The sequence below is a fragment of the Dreissena polymorpha genome, chromosome 13, assembly GCF_020536995.1.
Source record: "Dreissena polymorpha isolate Duluth1 chromosome 13, UMN_Dpol_1.0, whole genome shotgun sequence".
Classification (NCBI taxonomy): Eukaryota; Metazoa; Mollusca; class Bivalvia; order Myida; family Dreissenidae; genus Dreissena; species Dreissena polymorpha.
The window spans coordinates 63,557,436-63,574,831 of record NC_068367.1 but is presented as its reverse complement, the minus strand read 5'-3'; the positions used below and the strand labels follow the sequence as shown (position 1 = coordinate 63,574,831).

Sequence of the window (17,396 nt, the reverse complement as noted above, 5' to 3'; positions counted from 1 at the left end):
TGTTTTTAGCAAACGATTCGCGGCTAAATAAGACACGGAAAATGGTTAAAGCGACACTTTCATTTAAAGGTTTAATGTGAACAATATTAAATGAAGCCTTTTTTGGTATTAATATATTTTATTGACATGTTAAATTCGATACTTGAAAAGGTCAGCACATGAACTATTGTGTGATGAAAACAATGTGTATTTACTACAATGTGTAAATCAACAATAAGTTTGTTGCAAAGAAGATTCAAAGTGGGTGGTTAAAGTGATCAACAACTGCCGTTTTTGTTTTTTTTGGAATGCTGAAGAACAGCTGTAACAGGTTTGTATTTTCATTTCTGCATCTCTTTTTAATTAAATTAATTATGATCATTATCATATTTATGTATTGTCACTGGGAAATGTAACTGGATGAGTAAATGTCATGCAATTTTAAGGAAAAAAACACCATTTGAATTATTATGGCTGTATTTTATGGTTATTGTCATCTTAAAATTTATTTATACCTATTTCTTGTCATTAATGAACAGATTTCTTTCCCCCATATTTAATCAGAACTTTAATATTTTATATTTGAAGGTTAAACCCCAAGGTGAAATTTACATTGATCGGAAGATCCATTGGACAGAATCTGCATCATCACCTGCCAAAAAAGGGAGCAAAAAGGGGACTACCTGATGTATGGACATGTATACCAGGCCAACTTGAGGGGAACAGGAGTGGGAAACCGTGCCCTGTAGCTTGTCCTTGACCAAGAAAAGATGGATTTGTTGAGAGGTAAAACTATATAATAAAGGTTATTGCAATTCAAAGACGTCACACTTCCGACCAGTCCACACAGCCAAAGGAGACCACATATATTAGTACATTTATTAACAGTATTTTCTATCAAACAATATTTCTTTAAATTATTTATGAAAAGCGTTAAGTCACATGTGATCACGAGATTAAAATTGCAAAAATAAACAAACAAAAACAACAAGCCAACAAACTTGTTTTGATTTAAATTTATGATATTTATAGCAACTGTTGAACAAGATTACCATAACAGCAATATTTAACACTTACATTATAAAATATCTTTCAGGACCTGATGTCAAATGAGATCATGCACGAGAAGCGCCTCGCAGACCATGACAGTAGTATTCAGACCTGATCAGCTGGTGAAGTGCTCTATAAAGGGTTGTTTATGAATGCATTCTTTGTAAGGAACAGTGCATAACAACAAATATAGTGACAGGGGCTAAGCTGCTAAATATTGTCAGAATGTATGCAGTGAATTTCTTTGGAAATTCAAAACAACCTGTACGTACTGGCTCTCAGAAGGGCATGTTTTAGCGCAATAATGAACAAAAAAAGGAAGATCTTAAAAATAAGGTATAGATTTATATAAATTTCATGAATACTGTTCATTTATCATATATTAGGATCCAGAATATGATTGAATTGAATGTGCTGCTTTTGTCCATATTAAAAAGGGATTTGGAATTAATGTAATATATAAAAATCTAGTAAATGATAGGGAAAACATTTCAGCTTAATGAGGGGAAATCTTTAATATTTTTGAAGTGGAAACCACCTGTATTTGGCTGTTAATCAGTTACCGATAATCAGAGGGGAGAAAAATCACTGGTATGAGCTTGATATTTTCAATTGTTAATTCCAGATAGGCAATAGCCCGTTTGAATCCTCTCTTTTATGTAGATATGTAACATTTGTTTTTGTTTTTAAGGTTTAACATTCTAATAAAAGTGTGTATTTATCTATTGAATTGTACTTTTTGTTTTTTATGTATGTGTTTACACTAACCATTCATTTAAAGAATGAATGCTGACTTCAAAATGCTGGGATTTTTTTTAAATTTGGTTAATTTTTAAGCATATTAATTTCAAGTGATGAAAAGTACACTTGAGCGTATAATGCGCTTAAAAAATTCACTTCCAACACTTCAAAAAGTGTATCATTTGTATGACTGAAAATGCACTCAAGTGTATTTATGCGCTTAAAAATTCACTTTTAATATTGTAAGGTGTATTATTTGTATCACCGTAAATGCACTCAAGTGTATTAATGCGCTTAAAAAAATTCACTTTCAATTTTGTAAGGTGTATTATTTGTATCAGTGGAAATGCACTCAAGTGTATTAATGCGCTTACAAAAATTCACTTTGAAAACTCAATGAAGTGTATTTTTTGCATGACTGGAAATGCACTCAAGTGTATTAATGCGCTTAAATAATTTGCTTTTAATTCTGTAATGTGTATTATTTGAATGACTGGAAATGCACTCAAGTGTATTAATGCGCTTTAAAAAATTTACTTTGACCATGAAGTGTATTATTTGTATGTCTTAAAATACACTCAAGTGTATAAATGCACTTAAAAATAAACTTAAGCGCACTTATTATCATAATAAATGCACTTAAGTGTATTATTTTGTGGAAAAAAATACACTTAAATGTATAAACACACTAGTAAAAAGTGTTTTTTTTAACAGATTAAAATGCACTTGTTAAGCAAAAAATACGGTGCCAATAACATGCGCATTAAATGCGCATTTAATGTGCATTTAATGCGCATTAAATGCGCATTTAGTGCACTTTTTCGAGAAGGGATATAGTCCTATGGAAGATGTTGTTATAACTTATGCTATTATATTGAAACTTATGTTATCAGTGATTTTTTTGCTTTTATTTGTGACAGCCTGTGCAATTTGAATTGGGAAAATGAGCACGATAAACCATGAAATTGGGAAAAAAGGCACAATAAACCACGAAATTGGGAAAAATTTAGCATTATAAATGTGTAGTGTTTTTCCCAGGCCGTTTTAGAGTGGCGAATCACCATGCCCTTGTTTTGTTTCGAAGCGCTGCCCCTTTCAAAGTAAATTATCGCCGAGCTGCCCTTTTCAAAGGCAGCCACCTTGCCCTTTCATGACATAAGCACCCTCTGTTTTTCGCGCCCTTATTGATAACATATAAATAAGCATAATAGCCCTCTGTCCAAACTACCTTGCAGACTAGTGTCAGAGTATAGCCCCAAGGCCGCAAAGATTTGCTCGGTTATAAATTAGTCATGCGTGAATTACCCAGTGTCAATATTTATCGATAATTTCAGTGGCATGGTAATGTATGCATGCTAGTCCACAATAAAATCATGGACAGTTACTTCGGAGACTTCTATTGAAACCAAGATTTTCCTCGTGGAAAATGTGCTTTTCATACATAATACAATATAATTTATATGGAGCTGCACATTTTGAGTGGTGAAAGGTCAAGGTCATCCTTCAAGGTCAAAGGTCAAATATATGGGTCAAAATCGCTCATTTAATGTACACTTTTGCAATATTTCAATATTCAAGATAGCAACTTGATATTTGGCATGCTCATGGAGTTGCACATTTTGAGTGGTGAAAGGTCAAGGTCATCCTTCAAGGTCAGAGGTCAAATATATGTGGCCAAAATCGCTCATTTGATGAGTACTTTTGCAATATTGAAGATAGCAACTTGATATTTGGCATGCATGTGTATCTCATGGAGCTGCACATTTTGAGTGGTGAAAGGTCAAGGTCATCCTTCATTGTCAAAGGTCAAAAAAAACTAATCAAGGGAAGTAACAAGCTTTAAAGGGAGATTTTTATTTATCATTTGGCAGGTACAGATCATTTTTACAAGGGAAGTAATATTTTGTAGTATATCCCTATAAAAAATATTACTTCCCTAGTAAAAATTATCAAAGTTTCACACGCTTCTGAAATCCAGAGGTGCTAACAAACCTTGCAAATTAGCCCTTAGAATTATCAACTGATAAATAAGCCCAATAAATGGAAATAGGACCTTATTTATTGGCTAGAAATAGGGATCAAATTTAGCCAAGCTGGTAGAAAACATTTTTTTTATTGAATTAAGACGGGGAAAATTCATTTAAAAATAACTTTGGTAAAATGTTTTGTAGTTTTACTCAGTGACAGAAAATTATACACTTAACAAATGTATGATGTCAACATTTACAAGCAAATTTCTTTAATATGAAAACTTAATAATGACTTTTTGTGTGTTTGGCTTTTTCTTTTAATGGATTTCATGATGGATATATGCTGGTCGAGACACATTGGTGAATGAAATATCATTATGCTCAAGATGACACTGAATTAATGTCAAATATGTCAAACAATTCCCCTTACAATTCAGTGACCTCTAAAAACTGATGTGACTTTTACCATGTCACATGGATTAGATCTTTTGTATGAATGAACGTTTCAGCAGGTAGAAAATTAAAGATAATATTTGTAGGCCATGCTCTATTGATTTACTGGGTTACACTGACATTTCACACCACCACCAAACATCACTTTGTAAAGATATGGATGCAATAAAAATAATGTATAAAGCCTCCACTTAAATCACTGATCATTCTGTTCAATATGTGGCCTCCCTATTTTGAACAATGCAGGGTCTTCCCCAGGCCATTTAAGCGCCCCTTCCCGGGGCGCTTGAATTTCGAAATCAGAGTCCCCGGGGCGCTTGAAATTTTCCGATCAGTGTATTCTTCAGTAAAAGAAAGTGGAGATTGTCCAAAAAAATCAAGGTTTCCCTATCAGTGTATCAATATTCCCTGTTTTAAAAGAGCACTCGGTACCTACTTTCACAAGTAATCGCCATAAACACCACATGGGGTAATGGATAATCCACTGATAAGAGAATAGCATGACGCGCGTATCGATTATTCTAGCCACATTACACGGTCATTTAAATGCTGACAAGGATGTATCTGGTAACTTTCCAGTTGTCAAACTGTGAAGTTAATCGTCGAATCGGTTACGCGAATGCTTATGAGGGCGGGGTTAACTATCGACCATTATTTTTGATTGACGTCGGGCATGAAGAAAGAGTTTATCGCAGCTTGATTAGCAAGTAGCATTTGAGTAATATAAAACCGGTAATTAGTACAGTACAGAACATTAAAGACGGTTTCGGGCATCATCATCACACCTTTTTACTGTAAACAAGTGTTACCTATGACTCATAATTAATACGAGAAATTAATTGCAAGTGGTAAACAATTAAATATTATAGCGGTTACAATTATGTGATAACAATTTATTTAATTCCAGTACATCTACATTTCAACATGTCCATTTATAGAACTGATTCACCTCGTTTTTCTGACATTTATTCGACACGTAATGCGCTTTAACAAATTTTCGTTGAATTAATTACGCACACTTGTAAATGTTTCGTCCGATAATCGATAGTTAGAAGACTGATGATGGCAACCGGCCGTGATCCTCGTGGACAACGTGAATTTCATGCATAATTCCGTCAAAACATTTATTCGACTCGTAAAGTGTGTAAACAATTTATCGTTGAATTTATAACGCAACGGTTAATATTTGTTGGAATCTCATATGGGAATAATTAAATTTGTAATCCGAAACCCATTACCGTAAGTAGATTTTAACGCGTTTTTAATCCGAAACACACTTTCGAATGTAAATGTTACCGCAACGTTAAATATTTTTGCTTCAAATTAGCAGTGCAAATTTATTTTGTGTCGAATCTTTTTCGAAATTAAAAAGAGCGCAAAAATTATGCAGCATGTACAACGTCGCGTCTATTGCATACAAATGGCGTGTATTGAGCGTTTTAACAAGCACACAACAGGTCAGGGGATTGACGCATATTCAGAGGCAATATTTCATCAAATCTATAAATAGTCACTTAAAAAATGGCAAGGTTTGCGTTAAAGAAATAACTGAAAGCTTTTATCGTAAATATTTACCAGAAAGAGATTGATAAAAACGGAATAAACGGGATTATCGGGTAATAAATAGAAACTTGAAAAATAGTAAGTATACAGTAATAGAATCGGGTTGAAAGGGATGTATTGGGGAATCGTTCGAGTCGGGATTTTACTATCTGTGCGGAAAAGTTTTAAAACAATTAAGCAATATAAAAAAATATATTTTTAAATGACTGGGGGATTTTTTTTGAAGAGTCATAGCGCACCAAATGACGTCTTTTGACGCTGTTTTTCATTGAGTTATAACGCACCACAGAACGTGAATTTACACGTTAAATTAAAAAAAAAAATCAACGTCGGGAGGGGACCCCTCCCGAACCCATCCCCGGGGCGCCTGAACAAATTCCTGGGGAAGGCACTGGAACAATGTATATCTCCTATGTTGAGGCGAGTACGGTTTAGGTGAACTATCCCCACAATTTATTTAGTATTTTTTTACCCTTAAGAGATATTATTATATTTTCTGCCAGTCAGTATGGCCTTTTTTGTTTCAGCTTTTTTACTCTTTTAGTTTTCGTATTTAATGTCACAAAACATTCTGGAAATGTTAATAAGCAAAAAGCGGAGGCCTAGTTTATTACACTACGCGACCCCTGATTGTTGCCTTATTTGCGGAGTCAAGGCGGACAGTTTGCTTTTTGAGTGGAAAATCACCGCGATTTCATGTGATTCGTCACTCCGTTGTCACGCGAGAGCAAGATAATCTTCGCGCTGATAACCCTCAATTTTGCGGTGATTCACCGCGTTTCGCCGTGATCGCAGTGGATATTGGTGACATCGATGATTCGCCAATTCATGCATATAAACCGAATCGTATCGATACATAACGCTTTTCTAATGTTCACAATTATCAAATAATCCAACATAATTACAACATCTTTTACGAAAAAATAATCTTAAACATTTATGTCGGTAAATATGTTTGAGAATTTCATTAACACAACCCACGGAGCGTATATTGACTCATCTAGAGTCTGTGCACAGCCATATGTCTACGCCATTTTTCAGAAGTGTAAAGAGTACAGTGCATAATGTGGGACACAGCTTTCATTGGACGAGCGAATTAAAATTTAGATTGAATGCAATACGATCTTACAAAAAAACGTTTTATTGCGTCATAGGCCTTCATGTAAAAAAACGTTTTTCCTGGAAATTGTGCTATTAATGCATAATGTTATCAAAACAGTTTTTCGACAAGTAAAGCGTTGTAACAAATAAATACTCAATTCAAAACTAATATACCATAAGTATAAATGTTCCGTTAAATTCCCAAATGAGAATAATAATTTATAATCCGAAACACACTTCCGATGTTTTAATGTAAACACGACGTTTACAAATGCTTCCAATATATAGTCATCATGTATATTTCCCGACAAAAGAGCGCGAAAATTATGCGGCAATGTACAAGGTCAAGGTATGCAAGCGTGCAAGTTTTGATTTTTTATACAAACTGTGTGGCGCAGAGAACATTGAATTCTGATAATTTCGGTTAAATGTTTCTTTGGTATTTTTAAAACAATTATATCGCCAACAATTAGATATTTCTTTTAAAGTATTTCAAATCAAACACGCCGTATCCGTATCGTTACTGATAGAAGTAAAACATAATACCTTGACTTGTATAGTTTTTTTAGTTGTGAGAGACCATCTGAGTAAGCGCCGAAAAATATATGCAAACTGTTATTTTTTGTCAATGCCCTTTGATCCATTCTCGCACTTAATTGGCAGCGCCATCCTTTTTTTTCTGTGATTGTCACATGTTTTCACAGTTGTACACGTACAAAGAGTGCCAATTAGACACTAGAACAAACACTATCACCCGCTGGACAGTACACAATAAATAATCAAATGTTGAGTTTTTTTGTTTAGGGCGTGAAAACCCAGAGAAATGCATGCACATTATACATCATCAAATTTATTGAACTCTGCGACGCTAAGTGCTACATTATATACTCGTGTTTTTTTTTCAGCAAAACAAACAATGTTTAATGGCTTTAATATATAGGCAATGATGTAATAACAACATATTATATAACACAATGTCATAATAACATATACTTAAAAATAGAACAGTAATGTATTTCAGGCATATCAAGCATTGTGAATGTATGTACAACGCTCGGAAAGTAACACGAGTTATCCGCATTGGAGCCTGAAACAGAAAATAAATAAATATCGCATAATTTAGTCCAAATAATTAGACGTAATCTACCAATTACATTTAACCTTTAAATGAAAGTGTCACATAAACAATTTTCCGTGTCTTACATGTATAAAGGCGCAAATATTTTGCTAAACACTGTTAGCAAAAGGGCTACACGTTATAATTCTTAATGAAATGCAAAAATAAGTCTTAACATAATTAATAACGTCAATAAACACACATGGTAAGATCAAAGTTTAAATGGAAAACTTATATCATATTCCTCGTAAATTACCAAATTATTAGTTTCTTCTAAATCAAATGCCATGTAAAGAGAAATAAGGTATTTATAACCAACCAATGACGAAACACTATATATATATGCAACTTTCAATTTACATGTATATGGCAACAATATGGAATTTGAAGAGTGGTAGTGTATTCGGGCCTGGAATATAATTTCTTGTATTTTTAGCTCGAGGTGAGCTATTGTGATCACTCAGCGTCCGGCGTCCGTCCGTCCGTCCGTATACAAATTTGTAAACATCTTCTTCTACTAAACCATTGAGCCAATTTCAACTAAATTTCATGTGGAGCATCCCTAGGTCATGGGACAAAAGAATTGTTAAAAAAAATTTGATCACATAACCAAGATGGCCGCCATGACCATATATGGTAAAAACCTTAAAAAATCTTCTTGTCAGAAACCGCTCATCAGATTTTCAAAAAATTTCACAGGGATGACCTTTGAGGGCTCCCCTGAAAAAGTTGTTCAAAGAAATTTGATTCGTCAAAAAACATTGCCGCAGGAGCTCGTTGAACTTTGCATGTTTATTCGTTTTTGCCTATTTTGTGAAAACTTTCAAAAATCTTCCACATTTTTTGTCCGATCCTTTCCAAATTTGCACAGTGTCTTTATATCAATGAGGACACACACCCTACAAACAATGAGCATTATTGGTCCATGAAGTACAGAATTACCTCCCCTTGAATTGAGACAATGGTGTTTATGCAATAAAGTCCAAATTTTTCATCCAATTCTTTCCAAACTTGTAAGGATTTAGCATGGTTCAAACAAGGGAAACAACTACGGTTTATGCATGTTCTTTTGATTACAGATTTGCCTCCCTTTAATTCATTCAAAATCTCATTTTACAGCAGAGATTCCAAATCTGACCTGTAAATGAGCCCCATATTTACTGCTGGTGCTATGTTACCTTTTCCCATTTGATCATTCTTAAGTATTGGTCTTGTAATGCTGCTACTGCTACTGCTACTGCTACTACTACTACTACTACTACTACTACTACTACTACTACTACTACTACTACTACTACTTCTACTACTACTTACTACTACTACGACTACTAGACTACTACTACTAGCTACTACAACTAACTACTACGACTACTACTACTAGGTACTACTACTACCTAGTTACTACTACCAGCCACCACCAGCCACCACCCACGTCTACGATTACTACTGCTACTACTACGGCCACTACTACTACTAATTTACCACTACTACTACGACTACTACTACCTAACTACTACTACCACGAACTACTACGACTACTACTACGACTACTTACTACTTCTAACTACTACTTATACACTAACTAACTACTACTACTTCTAACTACTTACTACTACTACGACTACTAACTACTACTACACTACTACTTACTACAACTACTATTACTACTACTACTACTACTACTACTACTACTACTACTACTACTACTACTACTACTACTACTACTACTACTACTACACCACCACCACCACCACCACCACCATTCACAGTGACAAAAAACGTATTAACACAATGGCTGCTACTACAACTTATAGCCCATATAGGGGGGCATGCATGTTTTACAAACAGCCCTTGTTTCTATGGGATTTTAACCACAACTGTTCATGTTTATCTCCGACACATATTTTTAGGTCACCTGTCATGAAGTGACACAGTGAGCTTATGTGATCGTGTGATGTCCGGCGTCCGTTGTGCGTGCCTGCGTGTATCCGTGCGTCCGCCCGTCAACAATTTGTTTGTGTAGACAGTAGAGGTCACAGTTTGCATCCAATCTTGATTTGGTCAAAATGTTTATCTTGATGAAATCCGGTTTGGGATTGTATTTGGGTCATCTGGGGTCAAAAACAAGGTCACTAGGTCAAATAATAGAACAACCTTCTGTAGACAATAGAGGTCACAGTTTTGATCCAATCTTTATGAAATTTAGTCAGAATGTTTATCTTGATGAAATCTGGGTTGGGCTTTTATTTGGGTCATCTGGGGTCAAAAACTAGGTCACTAGGTCAAATAATAGAAAAACCTTGTGTAGACATTAGAGATCACAGTTTTCATCCAACCTTTATGAAATTTGGTCAGAATTCTTGATGAAATCTGGGTGGGATTGTATTTGGGTCATCTGGGGTAAAAATCTAGGTCAAATAAATAGAAAAACCTTGTGTTGACAATAGAGGTCACAGTTTTCATCCAATATTTATGAACTGTGGTCAGAATGTTTATCTTGATGAAATCTGAATTGGGATTGTATTTGGGTCATGTAGAGTCAGGAACTAGGTCACTAGGTCAAATCATAGAAAAACATTGTGTAGACAATAGAGGTCATAGTTTTCATCTGATCTTAATGAGTCAGGTGAGCGATTCAGGGCCATCATGGCCCTCTTGTTTAATAAACATTCTTCTAATGCAATTAATTAAATAATGTTTACATGTTATGTTCAATATTTATTGCATGATCATTCTGCGCTGTTATATTAATTTGCAGCCATTAAAGCTTCCGACATTGCTTCATCAAGTTCATGTCGGAACGGGAGTATTTTAGCTAATACGCCAATTGTATACAACAACAACAAAAGCTTAATTATTGCAATTTATAATGTAAGTGTATACATATATGTTACATGTACATGTTAGTGTAACCCTCAAAGTAAATCGCTTAAAAGTGTAACCAGCAAAATCTCACCGGTCACCATGTCCTTGTGGATGTTTATCAAGCAGTTCTTAATGCAGAAATTAAATGTCATAAATTGATGGACTTTTAAATTATATAACATTGCACAAACATGTAAATTATCTGAAGACCACTTGCCACATGTTACACCAGATTCCCAACTTTAAAGTTCGATTTCACATATAGAGATTAAAGGTCAAACTTGGGCCATAAAACAGCATCACAATTCCAGTCTTGGCCATGATTGAGCAATATATTGATGGATATTAAAATAACATGGTACAAAGTTTCATTAGGTTTGTAATATTCCTTTTCTTGCCTTAAAGCTCAAGGTCATACTTAAAGGTCAAAGGTCAAAATTGGCTTTAAATTAGCTTGTGCATACTGTAAAAATATTTTATTTTGTAATTTTAATATAACACACACCAAATGACCACCTTGAAGAGACAGCGTATAGATTTTCTTTTTTCGCTCTTTGTGACCAGTCTTTGTCTGTCGTATGTCCGTCCGTTCGTTAACATTTTCTCGTAAACACTCTAGAGGCCACATTTCTTGTCCCATCTTCATGAAACTTGGTCAGAAGCTTTGTCCCAATGAAATCTCGGCCGAGTTCGAAACTGGGTTATGCCTGGTCAAAAACTAGGTCACTAGGTCAAAAAAAAGAAAAACCTTGTAAACACTGTAGAAGTCACATTTCATGCCTAATCTTCATGTAACTTTGTCAAAATGTTTGTCTTAATGATATCTTGGTTGAGTTAAAAAGTGGTTCCGATCGGTTGAAAAACATGGCCGCGGGGCAGTTTTCCTTATTTGGCTATAGAGAAACCTTGTAAAAACTCTAGAAGTCACAATATTTGCCCAATAATCATGAAAGTTGGTCAAAACATTGGTTCAATTGATGTCTCGGACGAGTTAGAAAATGATCGAGATCGGTGAAAAAACATGGCCGCCAGTGGGCGGGGCATTTTTCTCTATATGTATAAGTGGCAGTTTTCCCTATTTGGCTATAGAGAAACCTTGTAAACACTCTAAAAGTCACAATTTTGGGCCAATAATCATGAAAGTTGGTCAAAGCATTGGTTTTATTGATATCTCGGTCGAGTTTGAAAATGGTCGGGATTGGTGAAAAAACATGGCCGCCAGCAGGGCTTAACACTAAGGCACGTCCGAACAACATTCACTGCCTGTACCTAGGTCCGGGCTAGCCAATGTCCCAGTAACATGCCCGACCGGTCGTGTGTATTTTGGGCGGGATTATGTGTTGTATATCAATAAACTGCGTTTTAAATAAGCTTTTGAAAGATGCAGTATGATCAGATGACAATTAAATCCCAGAGTGAAGTCGGAGACTACAAACAGATCGTTATTCGAAATAGATTTGGAACCCCCTGATTGCAATCAAAAAGAGGCTGACAATTCAGAAAATCCCGGGCAGTTTTCCTGGTCAAACACGTCAGTGCCTATTTTTAAAAGGAATTCCGCTAGATACGGTTTTGATTGGTTTCCTCGAAGTGAAGTGTTTTCTCGATAAAAATACGTTTTAAACTAAAAGCCGGGATCGCCCAGGATTGTCCGGGATTGATGAAGGTATAAAACTCGACATTAACACAAAGTTAATAAAAAATTATTATTTATTTATCAATTTTAAATAATGTTAATTTGTTTGATCGATTAGAAGTGTTTTGACAATCTTTTTCAAGCAAATCAATTAGCAAAACAAATATTAATGGTCGATCCAGGCTTTTAGTAGAGAGTTAACCTTGTACAATTGTTACGACTACCGTAACAGGTTATTTGTTATTTTGCGACACCTAAGATTCACTTATCGTTTGTTGTCAGACGGCAACCGCGGTAATCTATGTAAAAAGGTTTTAACGTTCATGTCGTTGTTTAAGTAAGCTTTACGGGTGGGGATGGGGGCTCCTCAAGGATAAGAAAAGAAAACGGAAGGAGGAAAGTAAGAGAAAGTATGAGGGAAAAAAAACAAGGAAATTTCTCCCGAAATGGCGTGAAGATTACAAATAGATGTAGATGAATATTGAATTCATTAGCATTAGTAAGGCAAGCTAATAAGAATGATTTAATCATAATTGCGCATCTCCACGCACAAGAAAATACAAGTTAAATGATAAATATAATGGTTTTGATAATACTTTGGTCGGGGCACATGAAAGATTGGTCAGGGCTAGTAGGTTCTGCATTTACTAGCCCGAATGGGCTAGTTGAAAAAAAAGTTAGTGTTAAGCCCTGGCCAGTGGCGGGGCATTTTTCTGTATATGTATATAGTGAAAACATGTCAACACAGTAGAAGTCACATTTTTGGCCCAATTTTCATGAAATTTGCTCAGAACATTTGTTTCCTTGATACGAGAGTTGAGTTCAAAAATGGCTCCGTTCAGTTGAATAACATGGCTGCTGGGAGTGGGGCAGTTTTCTCATTATGCCCCCCGCCCCCCCTTTCGAAGAAGAGGGGGTATATTGTTTTGCTCATGTCGGTCCGTCCATCCACCAGATGGTTTCCGGCTGATAACTCAAGAGCCCTTATGCCAAGGAGCATGAAACTTCATAGATACATTGATCATGACTCGCAGATAACCCCTAATGATTTTCAGGTCACTAGGTCAAAGGTCAAGGTCACGATGACCCAAAATAGTAAAATGGTTTCCGGATGATAGCTCAAGAACACTTAGGCCTAGGATCATGAAACTCCATAGGTACATTGATCATGACTCGTAGATGACCCCTATTGATTTTCAGGTCACTAGGTCAAAGGTCAAGGTCACGGTTACCCGAAATAGTAAAATGGTTTCCAGATGATAACTCAAGAACGTTATGCCTAGGATCATGAAACTTCATAGGTACATTGATCATGACTCAAAGATGACCCCTATTGATTTTCAGGTCATTAGGTCAAAGGTCAAGGTCACGGTGACCTGAAATAGTAAAATGGTTTCTGGATGATTACTCAAGAATGCTTATGCCTAGGTTCATGAAATTTCATAGGTAAATTGATCATGACTCTCAGATAACCCCTATTGATTATCAGGTCACTAGGTCAAAGGTCAAGGTCACAGTGCCAAAAAACGTATTCACACAATGGCTGTCAAGGTCACAGTGACTCAACTTAAAAAAATGGTTTCCGGATTATAACTCAAGAATGCTAAATAAGCCTAGGATCATGAAACTTCAAAGGTACATTGATCATGACTCGCAGATGAAATAATGTTTGTCTGGACAATATCTAGGTCAAGTTTGACATTTGGTAAAGATTAAATGAACCGACTCCTCTCAGGTGAGCGAACTAGGGCCATCTTGGCCCTTTTGTCTTTAATAAACATCCCTTAGCTTAGCTTGAATTTCCTTCAAAAACTTGACTTTTAAACGATTAAGCGCCAGGTCATCTAAAACTTATTTTAATTATATTGCAAACAAATTAATGGACACCATTAGGTGACTCTTGTTATCATCCTTTGTTTCTACAAGATTTATTTATATTTTTTCCAATAAAGCTTCTATTGAAGCATAACTGTTAATTTTTTGGTATCCTTTTGTTTGTTAACTTTAAAAGCAGAATGTGGAGACATCCGTGCCCTATGTCTTCTCAAGTAAGAGGTTTGAGCATCAATTCTTTAGTAAATATTGTTTGGTTACTAAAATCTAAAACCTCTTATATTCAAAGTTTCTATCATTATTTTCTACATGTAAATTGAAAGTGTTTAGGGTTGCAGTTTAATAGTATGAGGTTTACTTACTTCATAAATCTCTTGGCTTGATGGTTATAAAATGCAAATTCATCTGTCATACATCTTATCAAGTTTATTTATAAAGGCTGTTTATGAATTTAGATTGAACCGAAATTCTACTGACCTATATCTCAACTAGATATTGCTTCACCATGAAAATTTTTTACTCTGGCTTGCCATCATTACTTGTCATGCGTTCGCTTTTATAACTTTCATAGATGTTCTAACAATATAATTTTTAATTTGCGTTGAGAATATTTTTGCATTCGTTTTTTCTGTGAAGCATCACATTTTTAATTAGTTAAGATGATGAAGTGTCAATGCGTGTTAGTTACATGTGAGAGCGGGTGATAATTTTATAACGAGACACATTTTTACGGATTTCAAAAGTATATTGTGGACCATAAGGGTTTTATATTTCAAGATATATGTAACACGAGATAACTCTTTATGGTTTTCGGTCATTTGAGTCACTTTATACTAACCACAGCTTGAGGCTGTGGGGTGAAATTAAAGACATATGACAACTGTCTTTGCTGTCCAAATTCCCCATCTTGCATTTTTCTAAATAATAAATGGACCTGTCAGTGGTTTCTAATGTATGTGTGGAAGTTGTTCTTTAAAATGTTATATCTTATAGTTTATATGCTTGTAAAACCAGGTGTAAAAATGTGAGATTTCTGATTGACCTTCGAAAAAATTAATGCCTTTGATTTTAGCCTATTTTGTTTCAGAAAAAAATTCCTGTTGCAATCCTTGATTTTCAAACTATTGAATATCTTACACCTGAACCTTCCCTCTTTGAACTTCAAAAATGTTAGACAACTCCTTGCAATTTCATTTATGTTTAAACAAAATATAATTTTTAATAGTTTCTCAAGAATGGGACTTTATCACTTCTGAAACAAAAAACACTAAAGATTAACAAAAGGTTTATCTAACTTAAGAAATCATGGCTTTCTATGTAAGAAAAACAAATAACATATGCATTGTGTTATTTGTTAAGAAAGTATCAGCAGTTATCCTGAAAGTCATTATAAATATCATATTGTAATTAAAATATTCCATCATTTGAGTGACTTCCTCTCAGAAACTGACAAACAAAGTGCATTTCCTTGTAATCATCAATTTAATAAGAATTCAAAACTCTGCATCATTAGCAGCTGGGCACCTCATTTAATTATGCCCAGCTATCACCAAATAGCCTGTTAGCGATCATGGCTCAGATTATGAGATTATGTTTGATACAGTTATAGCAGTTTTATGGCCTGCTAAAGGTGGAAAGCTGCACTGAAATAATGTGGTATTAATAGGAGACATCCAGACCTATGAAAGACAGTTTGCAGCTAAGAGATAAGTCTAGAAAGTTTCAGAGAAATTTGCCATATGGTAGTCGGGAACTTGCCAAGCAACATACCAGAAACACCCCTGAGTTCCTCATTTGAGCTGTCAAATGAGTTAATTGTTGCATATTCAAAAACAACAATGACTGAAACAATAGGTTTGTGCAGGTTTCAGACTGTTGTCAATCAATTTTGATTTAAATTGAAAGTCCAAATTTAAATCCATGTGCATCTAGCAAAACAGTAAGCATTGAACTAGATTCAAATAACAAGATAAAAATACGCTTTTCTTTTGATGATTAGCCAGAAATTTTAACAACGATCTGCTGAAGATGAAAGTGGAACCATATTCCAACTTACATAACAGAAAGCAGAAGAACAAAAGGTGCACACATTCAATGTTTTCACCAGATCTTGAACTCAATGTTTGTTTAATTGGCACACATAACTAGATTTTGGATATGTAAGAACATTAGCTTCTTTTTTTAAACTGCAGAAGATCTTAATATGTTGACCTATCAAAGTAAATAAAAGCCCATTTGTGGCATATTGAAAACTTTATAATGTTTAAACTGGCCTCTTATTTATTGGCATATTGCATTAAAGCAAAGGTAATTTCAGCCTTATCATTGATTTATTTAAACCGAAGATAGTAAGTAAACAAACTTAAAATGTGAAAGGTTAACTTTCATTCTAGTTAATAACTGCATGAATGAAATGTGAGCACACTTTTCAGCATATCAGCATTTTAAAGCAAAACTGTTTTAGTGTATGCACAAAATGTATTGCAAATTGCCTGTTAAACAGCCAACCAACTGTTTCAATTGTGTTTCAATTGCAAATATTACAGTCAGCACTGCAATTACTTCTTTCAGCAACAGGTAATTTATTGATACTGTACAACACAGAACACAATATAACCTAATAAAAAGTAGCATAAGTTACAGATCAAAATAAGAAATTGTAATTTATTTTTTTTGGCCAATTTTGTTACAATTGTGATTAGACACCTGATCAGAGTTTTTTTTATAATTTTTATGACACTAATTATACTAGAGGAGACACCAGATGTTCAATGTCCCTTCATTTCGGTTTGTATATTATGTGAACTTGATGTTTTAACCCATTTATGCCTATAGCGTCTAGAAAAAAGGCCTTGGCAAACAGCATAAACCATGATGCGGCGTCTCATCAGGGTCTGCGCTGTTTGCTTAAATGAATTTCTGTAAGAAAAATTCTAAATATAGAAATAAATATACTAGACATCCCTAATTTTGGAAATAAATTGATCAAATTTAAAAGAAAGGGAGAGTCCTGGCATAAATGGGTTAAAGTGTTGAATCATATACTGCATTTGGGCAGATCAACTTACATTTAAAATTATATCTTTTA

General features: G+C 34.7%; 1 long non-coding RNA gene across 1 annotated transcript; it reads left to right on the top strand.

Annotated features, from left to right (window-relative positions):
- The first annotated feature begins 604 nt into the window (after positions 1-604).
- LOC127855363 (uncharacterized) lies at positions 605-1,754 on the top strand. The gene is made up of 2 exons (XR_008037501.1): positions 605-765; positions 1,076-1,754. It is a non-coding gene; the product is annotated as an uncharacterized LOC127855363 (long non-coding RNA).
- The last annotated feature ends 15,642 nt before the right edge of the window (positions 1,755-17,396 follow it).